General features: G+C 38.7%; 2 non-coding genes across 2 annotated transcripts; both read left to right on the forward strand.

Moving 5' to 3' along the window:
• The first annotated feature begins 3,348 nt into the window (after positions 1-3,348).
• LOC130971378 (small nucleolar RNA R71) lies at positions 3,349-3,454 on the forward strand. Its single transcript, XR_009082600.1, has one exon. It is a non-coding gene; the product is annotated as a small nucleolar RNA R71 (small nucleolar RNA).
• A 7,295-nt stretch (positions 3,455-10,749) lies between these two features.
• LOC130971461 (small nucleolar RNA R71) lies at positions 10,750-10,857 on the forward strand. The gene has a single exon (XR_009082679.1). It is a non-coding gene; the product is annotated as a small nucleolar RNA R71 (small nucleolar RNA).
• Positions 10,858-16,450: the final 5,593 nt, after the last annotated feature.

A 16,450-nucleotide genomic window follows, 5' to 3' on the forward strand; every position in this document is an offset into this window, starting at 1 on the left:
TGTGTTGGTCAGAGCCGACATGTCCGGCAGGTGTATAGCGGCCGGAGCTGGTGTGTCTGACTTGTGGAACTGAGAATGCTGCTGATCCTTTGTCACCGAAGGGTGGGGGATACCTGCAAGGGACTCCGATGCTTAAGTTAGCAAGGGTATTGAGCAGGTATTGAGTAGAATCAGAGTATGAGTTATACCTGGGTGCTCCAGTGTATTTATAATGGTGAGATGTGACCTTCTTCGGATAAGATAAGTTAGTTATCTTATCTTATCTTATCTTTTGTCGATGTCAGCTTATCTTCCATGGAACTGCCCTTATCTCTGTAGGCTTGGGCTGCCTTTGGATCGGGGTCGTATTCATTGAGTTGGGCCCTTTTTTGGGCTTTCCTGTCGATTTGGCCGAGTTCTTTGCGAAGAAGTCGGTCCGCTTGACCTAAAGAGGTCGGTAGCTTTGCTACTGAACATCCCAGCTCGGACAGCTCGACCTAGGGTATGAACATATATCTGGTTGAGTCCATTTGGAGAACATGTCCGGAGGGCATTGTCTAGTCAGTAGCTTGTATCTCTCCCAAGCTTCATACAGAGTTTCGCCATCCTTCTGTCTGAAGGTCTGAACCTACACGCTAAGCTTAGTCAGCTTCTTTGGTGGGAAAAACTTAGTGAGAAACTCAGTAACCACCTTGTTCCAAGTATCCAAACTCTCCTTAGGTTGAGAATCTAGCCATAGCTTTGCTCCATCCCTCAGGGCAAATGGGAAGAGCATGAGTTTGTACACCTCTGGGTTCACTCCATTTGTCTTCACAATATCACATATTTACAGAAAATTAGAAATAAATTGATTTGGGACTTCGTGTGGAAGACCGTGATACTGGCAGTTTTGTTGTACCAGGGTGACTAATTGTGGCTTCAACTCAAAGTTGTTCGCAGCTATAGGAGGCACCATAATGCTTTTTTCCATAAAGATCTGCAGTTAGAGCAGAATAAGAGCCAAGCACTCTCCTTTGTTGCTCATCCCCATTCGGATTTGCCACACTGGCATTATCAGCATTATTAGGATCCATAGTGGGTTCTGCAGCCTTGTAAAGTCTTGCCTGTTGTAAACGTCACCTGAAAGTCCTTTCAGGTTTAGGATCAAAGTCTAAGAGATGTCCTTTGTCTCTATTCCTACACATAAACAAACAGAAAACAAGAAAAGATGAGAATCTCTACGTTAGAGTGTAGAGAATTCTCAGTGAAGTAGCTTGTGTAAAGAGATAAAATAAAAATACTAATTAAAATAAATAAATAAATTTTAAAAATTATGGGTAGAATTAAAACAGAAAAATTCGAAAATAACAAAAAAAATAAATGGGAAAAATTAAAATAAAAAATAACTAGATGACACCAATCTTAATTTCAGAAATTAAAGAAAAATAATATAGGATGCAAATTTTTTTATTTTAAAGACAAAAATAAAATAAAACTAATAAAATATAGAAAATAAAAAAATATAATGAAAGAGAAAAAAATGAAACGAAAATAAAAAATAAAAAGAAAAAAAAATTAAAAAAAGAACGGACACGAGATTTAAAAAAAATAATAAAATAAAATAAAAGGACGTAAAAAAAAGAAAATCGTGGACAAGGGGATGGGAAAATTGCTAACGGAAAGACAATAAAGGAAAGAAAAAAAGAAATAAACAAAAAATAAATAAATAAAAATTAATAATAATAATAATAAAAACTAATTAAAAAAATTATCTAATATAAGTAATCAAACAACGAATAGTTGTCAATCACAATCAATTTCTGGCGACGGCGCCAAAAATTTGGTGCAGTGTTTCTAACCACAGATTAACCGGCAAGTGCACCGGGTCGTACCAAGTAATACCTTACGTGAGTAAGGGTCGATCCCACGAGGATTGATGGATCAAGCAACAATGGTTGATTAAATTACTTAGTTAGATAAACAGAATAGTATGTTGAGTGTTCAAAGAGCATTAAACAATTGTGCAGAAATTAAAATAGTAAAGTAATTGAGTTGGGAATGAAATATGGAGAAAGCAGTTAAGGTTTCAGAGTTATCTATTTTTCCGGATTAACTTTTATTACTAACTATTTTAATCATGCAAGATTCAATTCATGGCAAACTATATGTGACTAGACCCTAATTCCTTAGACCTTCCTAGTCTCCTCTAAAATTCATTAATTGCCAATTCTTTGGTCAATTCTTTGATCAAATTCTAGTTTATATGTCACAAGAATCCTAATTATCCAAAAATAAGGAGATTATATGTCACATATCCCGTTAAATACAAACAATTATAAATTCAGGATAATATATTTTCAAGCTGTTGTTCAAGTAAAGAGCTTTTCCAAGTTATACAAGAACTCAATTAGAACATGGGTCATACTTCCGTTCCACCCAAATTCATAAAATAAAGAACGAAAACGATTATTGAAATATAAATCAAAACATGAATTAAATTAGAAAGAGTAAATGAATCAATCCATACAAATAGACAGAGCTCCTAACCTTAACAATGAAGGATTAGTTGCTCATGGTTCAAAGAAGAAAACTAGGATTGTAAATTGAAATGGAATAATGTTGTGTTGGAATCACCCTGTTGGCATTCATTTTATAATTAATCCTAATTAATTTAAAATCTATCTTAAATTAAAATAATATCTTTTCCTAAAAATAAGATTTGAATTTAAATTTGAATTAATTAACAAGTCTTCAGTTGATGGGTGGGGACCACTTATTTTGTCTATTCTGCATCTTCTAATCTGTGTTTTCTGGGTTGGAAACTGGGTCAAAACAGCCCAGAAATTGCCCCCAGCATTTTTCTGCATTTTCTACACGTGGCGCATGTCACGCATATGCGTCAGTCACACGTACGCGTCGCTGGTCTTCTTCGCAAGTCACGCGTACGCGTCGCTGAGCAAATCTTCAAATCACGCGTACGCGTCAGTCACGCGCACGTGTTGCCATGGAAAGCTCCAAATCACACGTACGCGTCAGTCACGCGTACGCGTCGCTCCTCGCTGCCATCTCCTTTGATTCTTGTGCTGCAGAAACTCCATCAAATTCCAGCCGAATGCTACCTAAAATAAACAGTATTGCACAAAACTCAAAATAGCTTCCATAGTGGGTAAATTATAATTAATTCTTTATTAAACTCAACAATTTAGATGCAAATTCACTAGGAAAAGATAGGAAAGATGCTCACACATCATCAGCCACTGTTTCTATGACATCTATGGCCTCTTCAATAGTTTTCTTCTTGTTGAGGGAACCTCCAGATGAATGGTCTACAGCTTTCTTTGATTCATGTGAGAACCCTTCATAAAAGATATGCAGTTGCACCCACTCATTGAACATATCTGGGGTATTTCCTTGTCAAGTCCTTGAATCTTTCCCATGCTTCATACAAGGTTTCACCATCCTGCTGCCTGAATGTTTGAACCTCTGCTCTCAGCCTATTGATTCTTTGTGGGGATGGAACCTTGCCAAGAATTTATTCACTACATCTTCCCAAGTTGTAAGGCTTTCTTTTGTAAATGATTCTAACCACTTGGATGCTTTATCCCTTAGAGAGACTGGGAACAGAAGCAATCTGTAGGCATCAGGATGAACTCCATTTGATTTCACTGTATCACAGATCCTTAGGAATGTAGTGAGATGCTGATTAGGGTCTTCATGGGCACTTCCTCTAAAAGAACAATTGTTTTGGACGAGAGTGATTAGTTGAGGCTTCAATTCGAAGTTATTAACATGGATGGTTAGCTTTTGAATGCTGCTCCCACAATTCCTAGGATTGGGATTAATGTAGGAACTCTCTTGTCCAGCAGGGTTAGCTGCACCTCCTCTCCCATGATTGTTTACCTCTCATTCATGATGATTTTCCATATCATCCTCCATGTTTATATCCAAGTCTTTCTCCTCTTTCACTGCACCAATAGCCTTCTTTCCTCTTGATTCCCTCCTTAATCTAAGGAAGGTCTTCTCCGGTTCACTATCAAAGGAGGTTAAAGTTTCCCTTCTTCTACTTGTCATACAATGAACAAGTACACGAAATAGCAAGTACAGAATCCACTAAAACAGAGTATAGTTAGCTTGGTTAGAGCACTTATCAAATGGTTAGTGGGTTAGCTTGCTGGAAAGTAAGGAAATATAAAGAGAAATAGCAAAAATTGTAGAAAGTAAAATTAAACAACTGAAATTAAAATTCAATTAACAAAAGAAAAGAAAAATGCTCAATCTAGTTATCCTCCAATTTAGTAATTGTCAATACAAAATCAATCTCCGGCAACGGCGCCATAAACTTGATGCACGAAAACTTGTCTCTCAACAAATTTCCTACCGGCAAGTGCACCAGATTGTCGTCAAGTAAAAACTCACAATAGAGTGAGGTCGAATCCCACAGGGATTGATTGGTTGATCAATTTTATTTAGAGAATTGTTCTAGTTGAACGAAATTATAATTTGAATTTAGGTCGCGGAAAGTAAAATTGGCAGAAAACTTAAAGAGCAAGAAATGTAAATAGCTGAAATTAAATTGCTGAAATTACAAGGGAGAAGGGAAATTGCAGGGAATTAAAGTGCAGAAACTTAAATTGTAAAAATTCAATGGGAATGGGGAAATTAAGCATCAAATTAAAGACATAGTGTAAAAGAATGGGTAAATCAGAGATGGGGAAGCTCATTGGGGTCAAGAGATGTGATAATTCTCTAGATCAAATTCATTTTCATCTCTTCCTCAATTAATGCATTCATTGATCTTCTTGGGAATCTGGGGCACGAAATTGTGATCATCAATGGCGCCATCAACATGGTATGCTCAATTGCAATCTCAACTCTTTATCACAACTTCGTACAACTAACCAGCAAGTGCACTGGGTCGTCCAAGTAATAAACCTTACGCGAGTAAGGGTCGATCCTACGGAGATTGTTGGTATGAAGCAAGCTATGGTCACCTTGTAAACCTTAGTCAGACAGATTCAAATGGTTATTGATGATATATGAATAAAGCATAAAACAAGGATAGAGATACTTATGTAATTCATTGGTGAGAACTTTAGATAAGCGAATGGAGATGCTTTGTCCCTTCCGTCTCTCTGCTTTCCTACTGTCTTCATCCAATCCTTCTTACTCCTTTCCATGGCAAGCTGTATGTTGGGCATCACCGTTGTCAGTGGCTACAGTCCTGTCCTCTCAGTGAAAATGTTCAACGCACACTGTCATGGCACGGCTAATCATATGTCGGTTCTCAATCAGGTTGGAATAGAATCCATTGATTCTTTTGCGTCTGTCACTAACGCCCAGCCTTCAGGAGTTTGAAGCTCGTCACAGTCATTCAATCATTGAATCCTACTCAGAATACCACAGACAAGGTTTAGACCTTCCGGATTCTCTTGAATGCCGCCATCAATTCTAGCTTATACCACGAAGATTCCAATTAAGGGATCCAAGAGATAAACATTCAAGCCTTGTTTGCTTGTAGAACGGAGGTGGTTGTCATGCACTCGTTCATAAGTGAGAATGATGATGAGCGTCACATAATCATCACATTCATCATGTTCTTGGGTAGGAATGAATATCTTAGAATAAGAACAAGCTGAATTGAATAGAAGAACAATAGTAATTGCATTAATACTCGAGGTACAGCAGAGCTCCACACCTTAATCTATGGTGTGTAGAAACTCCACCGTTGAAAATACATAAGAACAAGGTCTAGGCATGGCCGAATGGCCAGCCTCCCAATGATCTAAGAACTAGACGTCCAAAGATGATCCTAAGATCGAAAATGATCCAAAGATGAAAATACAATAACAAAAGGTCCTATTTGTAGAGAACTAGTAGCCTAGGGTTTACAGAAATGAGTAAATGACAGAAAAATTCACTTCCGGGCCCACTTGGTGTGTGCTTGGGCTGAGCATTGAGGCATTTTCGTGTAGAGACTTTTCTTGGAGTTAAACGCCAGTTTTACGCCAGTTTGGGCGTTTAACTCCCATTCTTGTGCCAGTTCCGGCGTTTAACGCTGGGTAGTTTTGAGCTGATTTGGAACGCCGGTTTGGGCCATCAAATCTCGGGCAAAGTATAGACTATTATACATTGCTGGAAAGCCCAGGATATCTACTTTCCAACGCCGTTAAGAGCGCGCCAATTGGGTTTCTGTACCTCCAGAAAATCTACTTCGAGTGCAGGGAGGTCAGAATCCAACAGCATCTGCAGTCCTTTTCAGTCTCTGAATCAGATTTTTGCTCAAGTCCCTCAATTTTAGCCAGAAAATACCTGAAATCACAGAAAAACACACAAACTCATAGTAAAGTCCAGAAAAGTGAATTTTAACTAAAAACTAATAAAAATATAATAAAAACTAACTAAAACATACTAAAAACATACTAAAAACAATGCCAAAAAGCATACAAATTATCCGCTCATCACAACACCAAACTTAAATTGTTGCTTGTCCTCAAGCAACTGAAAATCAAATAAGATAAAGAGAAGAGAATATGCAATAAATTCCAAAAACATCTATGAAGATCAGTATTAATTAGATGAGCGGGGCTTTTAGCTTTTTGTCTCTGAACAGTTTTGGCATCTCACTCTATCCTTTGAAATTCAGAATGATTGGCTTCTATAGGAACTCAGAATCCAGATAGTGTTATTGATTCTCCTAGTTATGTATGATGATTCTTGAACACACCTACTTTATGAGTCTTGGCCGTGGCCCAAAGCACTCTGTCTTCCAGTATTACCACCGGATACATACATGCCACAGACACATAATTGGGGTGAACATTTTCAGATTGTGACTCAGCTTTGCTAGAGTCCCCAATTAGAGGTGTCTAGGGTTCTTAAGCACACTCTTTTTGCCTTGGATCACAACTTTATTTCTTTCTTTTTCTTTCTTTTTCTCTTTCTCTTTTTTTTTCGTTTTTCTCCTTTTTTTTTTGTATTCACTGCTTTTTCTTGCTTTAAGAATCATTTTTATGATTTTTTAGATCCTCATTAACATGTCTCCTTTTTCATCATTCTTTCAAGAGCCAACATTCATGAACCACAAATTCAAAAGACATATGCACTATTCAAGCATACATTCAGAAAACAAAAGTATTGCCACCACATCAAAATAATTAATCTGTTATAAAATTAAAAATTCATGCAATTCTTCTCGTTTTCAATTAAGAACATTTTTTATTTAAGAAAGGTGATGGATTCATAGGACATTCATAACTTTAAGGCATAGACACTAAGACACTAATGATCACAAGACACAAACATAGATAAACATAAGCATGATTTTTTGAAAAACAGAAAAATAAAGAACAAGGAAATTAAAGAACGGGTCCACCTTAGTGACGGCGGCTTGTTCTTCCTCTTGAGGATCTTATGGAGTGCTTGAGCTCCTCAATGTCTCTTCCTTGTCTTTGTTGCTCCTCTCTCATGATTCTTTGATCTTCTCTAATTTCATGGAGGAGGATGGAATGTTCTTGGTGCTCCACCCTTAGTTGTCCCATGTTGGAACTCAATTCTCCTATGGAGGTGTTGATTTGATCCTAGTAGTTTTGTGGAGGAAAGTGCATCCCTTGAGGCATCTCAGGGATTTCATGATGAGTGGGATCTCTTGTTTGCTCCATCCTTTTCTTAGTGATGGGCTTGTCCTCATCAATGGGGATGTCTCCCTCTATGTCAACTCCAACTGAATAACAGAGGTGACAAACGAGATGAGGAAAGGCTAACCTTGTCAAGGTAGAGGACTTGTCCGCCACCTTATAAAGTTCTTGGGCTATAACCTCATGAACTTCTACTTTTTCTCCAATCATGATGCTATGAATCATGATGGCCCGGTCTAGAGTAACTTTAGACCGGTTGCTAGTGGGAATGATTGAGCGTTGGATAAACTCCAACCATCCCCTAGCTACGGGCTTGAGGTCATGCCTTCTCAATTGAACCGGCTTCCCTCTTGAATCTCTCTTCCATTGGGCGCCCTCTTCACAGATGTCTATGAGGACTTGGTCCAACCTTTGATCAAAGTTGACCCTTTTTGAATTTGAAAGGGACCTCGGGGATCACCTTCTTCAAAGCCACAACTTCATAGAAGTGGTCTTGATGCACCCTTGAGATGAATCTCTCCATCTCCCATGACTCGGAGGTGAAAGCTTTTGCCTTCCCTTTCCTCTTTCTAGAGGTTTCTCCGGCCTTGGATGCCATAAATGGTTATGGAAAAACAAAAAGCAATGCTTTTACCACACCAAATTTAAAAGGTTTGCTCGTCCTCGAGCAAAAGAAGAAAGAAGAGAGTAGAAGAAGAAGAAATAGAGGAGATGGAAATGGCTTTGTGGTTCGGCCAAAGGGGGAGAAGTAGTGTTTAGGTTGTGTGAAAATGAAGGAGTGAAGATGGGTTTATATAGGGGTGGGGGAAGTGATAGGGTTCGGTTATGAATGGGTGGGTTTGGGAGGGAAAGTGGTTTGAATTTGAATGGTGAGGTAGGTGGGGTTTTATGAAGGATGGATGTGAGTGGTGAAGAGAAAGATAGAATTTGATAGGTGAAGGGTTTTTGGGGAAGAATGGTTGAGGTGATTGGTGAATGGGTGAAGAAGAAGAGAGAGGGTGGTGGGGATCCTGTGGGGTCCACAGATCCTGAGGTGTCAAAGAAAATTTATCCCTGCACTAAGTGGCGAGCAAAAATGCTCTCTATGCCAATTCTGGCGTTAAACGCCGGGCTGGTGCCCATTTCTGGCGTTTAACGCCAACTTCTTGCCCTTTCCTGGTGTTTAACGCCAGTCTGGTGCCCCTTTCTGGCGTTAAACGCCCAGAATGGTGCAAGACTGGGTGTTAAACGCCCATTTGCTACCCTTACTGGCATTTAAACGCCAGCAAGGTCTTCCTCCAGGGTGTGCTGTTTTTCTTTCTGTTTTTCATTCTATTTTTGCTTTTTCAATTGATTTTGTGACTTCCCATGATCATCAACCTACAGAAAACATAAAATGACAAAGGAAAATAGATAAAATATAACATTGGTTGCCTCCCAACAAGCGCTTCTTTAATGTCAGTAGCTTGACAGTGGGCTCTCATGGAGCCTCACAGATACTCAGAGCAATGTTGGAACCTCCCAACACCAAACTTAGAGTTTGAATGTGGGGGTTCAACACCAAACTTAGAATTTGGTTGTGGCCTCCCAACACCAAACTTAGAGTTTGACTGTGGGGGCTCTGTTTGACTCTGTTTTGAGAGAAGCTCTTCATGCTTCTTCTCCATGGTAACAGAGGGATATCCTTCAGCCTTAAACACAAAGGATTCTTCATTCACTTGAATGATTGATTCTCCTCTGTCTACATCAATCACAACCTTTGTTGTGGCTAAGAAGGGTCTGCCAAGGATGATGGATTCATCTATGCACTTCCCAGTCTCTAGGACTATGAAATCAGCAGGGATGTAATGGTCTTCAATTTTTACCAAAACATCCTCTACAAGTCCATAAGCTTGTTTTCTTGAATTGTCTGCCATCTCTAGTGAGATTCTTGCAGCTTGTACCTCAAAGATCCCAAGCTTCTCCATTACAGAGAGAGGCATGAGGTTTACACTTGACCCTAAGTCACACAGAGCCTTCTTAAAGGTCATGGTGCCTATGGTACAAGGTATTGAAAACTTCCCAGGATCTTGTCTCTTTTGAGATAATCTCTGCCTAGACAAGTCATCCAGTTCTTTGGTGAGCAAAGGAGGTTCGTTCTCCCAAGTCTCATTACCAAATAACCTGTCATTTAGCTTCATGATTGCTCCAAGGTATTTAGCAACTTGCTCTTCAGTGACATACTCATCCTCTTCAGAGGAAGAATACTCATCAGAGCTCATGAATGGCAGAAGTAAATCTATTGGAATCTCTATGGTCTCAGTGTGAGCCTCAGATTCCCATGGTTCCTCATTAGGGAACTCATTGGAGGCCAGTGGACGTCCATTGAGGTCTTCCTCAGTGGCGTTCACTGCCTCTCCCTCTTCTCCAAATTCGGCCATGTTGATGGCCTTACATCTCCTTTTGGATTCTCTTCTGTATTGCTTGGAAGAGTACTAGGAGGGAGTTCAGTAATTTTCTTGCTCAGATGACCCACTTGTGCCTCCATGTTTCTAATGGAGGACCTTGTTTCAGTCATGAAACTTTGAGTGATTTTGATTAGATCAGAAACCATGGTTGCTAAGTCAGAGTGGCTCTGCTTAGAATTCTCTGTCTGTTGCTGAGAAGATGATGGAAAAGGCTTACCATTGCTAAACCTGTTTCTTCCACCATTATTATTGTTGAAACTTTGTTGAGGTTTCTGTTGATCCTTCCATGAGAAATTTGGATGATTTCTCCATGAAGAATTATATGTGTTTCCATAGGGTTCTCCCATGTAATTCACCTCTTCCATTGAAGGGTTCTCGGGATCATAAGCTTCTTCTTTAGATGAAGCGTCCTTAGTACTGCCTGGTGCAGCTTGCATTCCAGACAGACTTTGAGAAATCAAATTGACTTGCTGAGTCAATATTTTGTTCTGAGCCAGAATGGCATTCAGAGTATCAATCTCAAGAACTCCTTTCTTCTGATTTGTCCCATTGTTCACAGGATTCCTTTCAGAAGTGTACATGAATTGGTTATTTACAACCATTTCAATGAGTTCTTGAGCTTCTGTAGGCGTCTTCTTCAGATGAAGAGATCCTCCAGCAGAGCTATCCAAAGACATATTGGACAGTTCAGACAGACCATCATAGAAAATACCTATGATGCTCCATTCAGAAAGCATATCAGAGGGACACTTTCTGATCAATTATTTGTATCTTTCCCAAGCTTTATAGAAGGATTCTCCTTCCTTCTGTCTGAAGGTTTGGACTTCCATTCTAAGCTTACTCAATTTTTGAGGTGGAAACAACTTTGCCAAGAAGGCATTGACTAGCTTTTCCCAAGAGTTCAAGCTTTCTTTAGGTTGTGAATCCAACCATATTCTAGCTCTGTCTCTTACAGAAAATGGGAATAGCATAAGTCTGTAGACTTCAGGGTCAACCCCATTAGTCTTGACAGTGTCACAGATTTGCAAGAATTCAGCTAAAAACTGATGAGGATCTTCCAATAGAAGTCCATGGAACTTGCAATTCTGTTGCATTAGAGAAACTAATTGAGGCTTAAGCTCAAAGTTGTTTGCTCCAATGGCAGGGATAGAGATGCTTCTCCCATAGAAGTCGGGAGTAGGTGCCGTAAAGTCACCCAGCACCTTCCTTGTATTCTTGGCATTGTTGTTATTTTCGGCTGCCATGGGTTCTTCTTCTTTGAAGATTTCTGTTAGGTCCTCTACAGAGAGTTGTGCCTTAGCTTCTCTTAGCTTTCGCTTCAAGGTCCTTTCAGGTTCAGGGTCAGCCTCAACAAGAATGCTTTTGTCTTTGCTCCTGCTCATATGAAAGAGAAGAGAACAAGAAAATATGGAATCCTCTATGTCACAGTATAGAGATTTCTTGAGGTGTCAGAGGAAATGAAAAATAGAAGGAAGAGGTAGAAGAATTCGAACTTATCAAGAGAGATGGAGTTCGAATTGTTCCTTGAGGAATAGTGTTAGTCCATAAATAGAAGGATGTGAGAAGAGGGGAAGAAATTTTCAAAAATAAATTAAAAAGATTTTAAAAACATTTTGAAAAACTTTAATTGATTTTCGAAAACTAAGAGTGGAAAAGAAATCAAGTGATTTTTGAAAAAGATTTTGAAATAAGAAATCAAAAAGATATGATTGAAAACTATTTTGAAAAAGATGTGATTACAAAGATATGAGTTAAAAGTTATGGCTTTAAAAATATGTGATTGAGAAGATATGATTTGAAAAATAATTTAAAAAGATTTGATTTTGAAAATTAATGACTTGGCTAACAAGAAAAGATATGATTCAAACATTAAACCTTTCTCAACAGAAAAGGCAACATACTTGAAATGTTGAATCAAATCATTAATTGATAGCAAGTATTTTTGAAAATGGAAAGAAATTGATTTTGAAAAAGATTTGATTGAAAAGATATGATTTGAAAAAGATTTGATTTTGAAAAAATTTTGAAAACTTGAAAAAAAATTGAATTGAAAACAGAATCTTCCCTCTTGAGCCATCCTGGCGTTAAACACCCAGAATGGTGCACATTCTGGCGTTTAACGCCCAAAACACTACCCTTTTGGGCATTAAATGCCCAGCCAGGCACCCTGGCTGGCGTTTAAACGCCAGTTTGCCTTCTTCACTGGGCGTTTTGAACGTCCAGCTTTTTCTGTGTAATTTCTCTGCTGTATGTTCTGAATCTTCAATTCTCTGTATTATTAACTTGAAAAGATACAAATTAAAAATTTTTTGGATTTTTTAATAATGAGGAATAATCAAAATGCAACTAAAATCAAATAACAATGCATGCAAGACACCAAACTTAGCAGTTTGTATACTACTGACACTAACAACATGAGAATGCATATAACAAAACACTCAAGTCAAGAGAATTCAAAGATCAGAGCAATGAAATCATCAAGAACATCTTGAAGATCACTTAAGACACATGAATGAATGCAAGAAGAACAGAAACATGCAATTGACACCAAATTTAAAATGAGACACTAGACTCAACAAGAAACATACAATATTTTTGGTTTTTATGATTTTGTAATTTTTTTTTGGATTTTTCAAAAATTAAGTAGAAAAAGAAAATAAAGATATCAAAATTCTTAATGAGAATTCCAGGAATCATGCAATGTTAGTCTAAAGCTTCAGTCTAAAGAAATTAGACATGGCTAGCCAAGCTTCAGCGGGACATTGCATTCAAGAGCTAAATTGATGAGAGTCAATCAGCTTTGGTGATGATAAGAACATCACCTTGAAACACTAGAATTCATTCTTAAGAACTCTGAAGAAAAAATACCTAATCTAAGCAACAAGATGAACCGTCAGTTGTCCATACTCGAAACAATCCCCGGCAACGGCGCCAAAAACTTGGTGCACGAAATTGTGATTATCAATGGCGCCATCAACATGGTACGCTCAATTGCAATCTCAACTCTTTATCACAACTTCGCACAACTAACCAGCAAGTGCACTGGGTCGTCCAAGTAATAAACCTTACGCGAGTAAGGGTCGATCCCACGGAGATTGTTGGTATGAAGCAAGCTATGGTCACCTTGTAAATCTTAGTCAGGCAGATTCAAATGGTTATGGATGATATATGAATAAAGCATAAAACAAGGATAGAGATACTTATGTAATTCATTGGTGAGAACTTCAGATAAGCGAATGGAGATGCTTTGTCCCTTCCATCTCTCTGCTTTCCTACTGTCTTCATCCAATCCTTCTTACTCCTTTCCATGGAAAGCTGTATGTTGGGCATCACCGTTGTCAGTGGCTATAGTCCCGTCCTCTCAGTGAAAATGTTCAATGCACCCTATCACGGCACGGCTAATCATCTGTCGGTTCTCAATCAGGTTGGAATAGAATCCATTGATTCTTTTGCGTCTGTCACTAACGCCCAGCCTTCAGGAGTTTGAAGCTCGTCATAGTCATTCAATCATTGAATCCTACTCAGAATACCACAGACAAGGTTTAGACCTTCCGGATTCTCTTGAATGCCGCCATCAATTCTAGCTTATACCACGAAGATTCCAATTAAGGGATCCAAGAGATAAACATTCAAGCCTTGTTTGCTTGTAGAACGGAGGTGGTTGTCATGCACTCGTTCATAAGTGAGAATGATGATGAGCGTCACATAATCATCACATTCATCATGTTCTTGGGTACGAATGAATATCTTAGAATAAGAACAAGCTGAATTGAATAGAAGAAAAATAGTAATTGCATTAATACTCGAGGTACAGCAGAGCTCCACACCTTAATCTATGGACTGTAGAAACTCCACCGTTGAAAATACATAAGAACAAGGTCTAGGCATGGCCGAATGGCCAGCCTCCCAATGATCTAAGAACTAGACGTCCAAAGATGATCCTAAGATCGAAAATGATCCAAAGATGAAAATACAATAGCAAAAGGTCCTATTTGTAGAGAACTAGTAGCCTAGGGTTTACAGAAATGAGTAAATGACAGAAAAATACACTTCCGGGCCCACTTGGTGTATGCTTGGGCTGAGCATTGAAGCATTTTCGTGTAGAGACTTTTCTTGGAGTTAAACGCCAGTTTTTATGCCAGTTTGGGCGTTTAACTCCCATTCTTGTGCCAGTTCCGGCGTTTAACACCGGACAGTTTTGAGCTGATTTAGAATGCCGGTTTGGGCCATCAAATCTCGGGCAAAGTATGGACTATTATATATTACTGGAAAGCCCAGGATGTCTACTTTCCAACTCCGTTGAGAGCGCGCCAATTGAGCTTCTGTAGCTCCAGAAAATCCACTTCGAGTGCAGGGAGGTCAGAATCCAACAGCATCTGCAGTCCTTTTCAGTCTCTGAATCAGATTTTTGCTTAAGTCCCTCAATTTCAGCCAGAAAATACCTGAAATCATAGAAAAACACACAAACTCATAGTAAAGTCCAGAAAAATAAATTTTAACTAAAAACTAATAAAAATATAATAAAAACTAACTAAAACATACTAAAAACATACTAAAAATAATACCAAAAAGCGTACAAATTATCCGCTCATCAGAATCTTAAGTGATTAGATCCCAATTCCTTGGCAATCTAATCTCTCTAAGCATGAACAATTGTCCAATTCCTTGATTTAAGTGCTCATGGGAAGAGATGAGGTATGGTTACTGATTATACCACACATATTCATAGATCAAAGTGTTGGTAGGATTACATGTCACGGTGTCCATCCAAACCCCAATCTAATCCAATGTGAGAAAGCATTTCTAGCATGATCTCCTCATTTCTCTTCTAAGGTTCAGAGGAGATCCAATTATGAATAGCTTCTTTTCCAAGATAACTATCCAATTGGATGAAGACTGAAAGCTTTCTAGAAAAATCAAGAGAAAAGAAAAAAGAAAAAGAATGAAAACTAATATTGATCCATTGAATTATATAGAGCTCCCTAACCCAATGAAAGGGGTTTAGTTGTTTATAGCTCTCAAAATGGAAAACGAAATTAAAAAATACATTGCAAAAGATAAAGTTTCAGAGAAAGGGAAATTGGGCAAAGTTTCAATATCAGTGTCTTCGGCCCCCTTTTTAACTTAAACTCTAAGCTATTTATACACTTTCTTCAATTGATCTTCAAGTCATTTGGATTGGGCTTTTTGCCTTGTTGAAGCAAGCAAGAATGGGTCTTAGTGATGTTGAAGAGTGGCAATTGGCAAATCACATTTTTGATCTGCATAGGTGCTAACATCTACTGTTGCTAGTGTCAATGTTGGCCTCAACGTTTGCAAGAAAATGTTGAGTGTTGGCTTGAGAAAGGATTTCCAAAGGAATAAGCGTTGGCGCCAACGTTTAACTCAACGTTGGTGTACCAACGTTTTTCCACCCACGCGTGTGCGTCGCCCACGCACACGCGTACGCATCAAAATAGCATTTTGCGCGTGTGCGTCGCTCACGCGTCCGCGTGTCTGGCCAAAATCTGCATCCACGCGTACACGCTGATGCAATTTTTTCAAATCCAATTTTGGGTTGCTCGTTGGTGCACAAAATTGTGATCTCAATGGCGCCAACAACTTGGAACGCACAATTGTAATCTCAACTCTTTTTCACAACTTCGCACAACTAACCAGCAAGTGCACTGGGTCGTCCAAGTAATAAACCTTACGTGAGTAAGGGTCGATCCCACAGAGATTGTCGGCTTGAAGCAAGCTATGGTCATCTTGTAAATCTCAGTCAAGCGGATTCAAATGGTTACGGAGTTTTGATAATTAAAAGATAAATAAACATAAAATAAAAATAGAGATACTTATGTAATTCATTGGTGGGAATTTCAGATAAGCGTAAGGAGATGCATTATTCCTTCTGGATCTCTGCTTTCCTACTGTCTTCATTCAATCATTCATACTCCTTTCCATGGCAAGCTGTATGTAGGGGGATCACCGTTGTCAATGGCTACCGTCCATCCTCTCAGTAAAAATGGTCTAGCTACGGGTTACATAGGGCTAATCATTTGTCGGTTCTCACTTGTGTCAGAATAAGATCCAATGATTCTTTTGCGTCTGTCACTACGCCCAACAGTCATGAGTTTGAAGCTCGTCATAATCATCCCATCCCAGATCCTACTCAGAATACCACAGACAAGGTTTAGACTTTTCGGATCTCAAAAATGTTGCCAATTGATTCTAGCTTATACCACGAAGACTCTGATCTCATGGAATGGAAGGCTCTGTTGTCAGAAGAGACAACCATGCGTCATGGACCAAGAATCCAAGAGATATACATTCAAGCTTGTTTTCATGTAGAACGGAGTGGTTGTTAGGCACGCGTTCATAGGTTAAGAATGGTGATGAGCATCACATAATCATCACATTCATCATGTACTTGGGTACGAATGAATATCTTAG

The sequence above is a fragment of the Arachis stenosperma genome, chromosome 3, assembly GCF_014773155.1.
Source record: "Arachis stenosperma cultivar V10309 chromosome 3, arast.V10309.gnm1.PFL2, whole genome shotgun sequence".
NCBI lineage: Eukaryota > Viridiplantae > Streptophyta > Magnoliopsida > Fabales > Fabaceae > Arachis > Arachis stenosperma.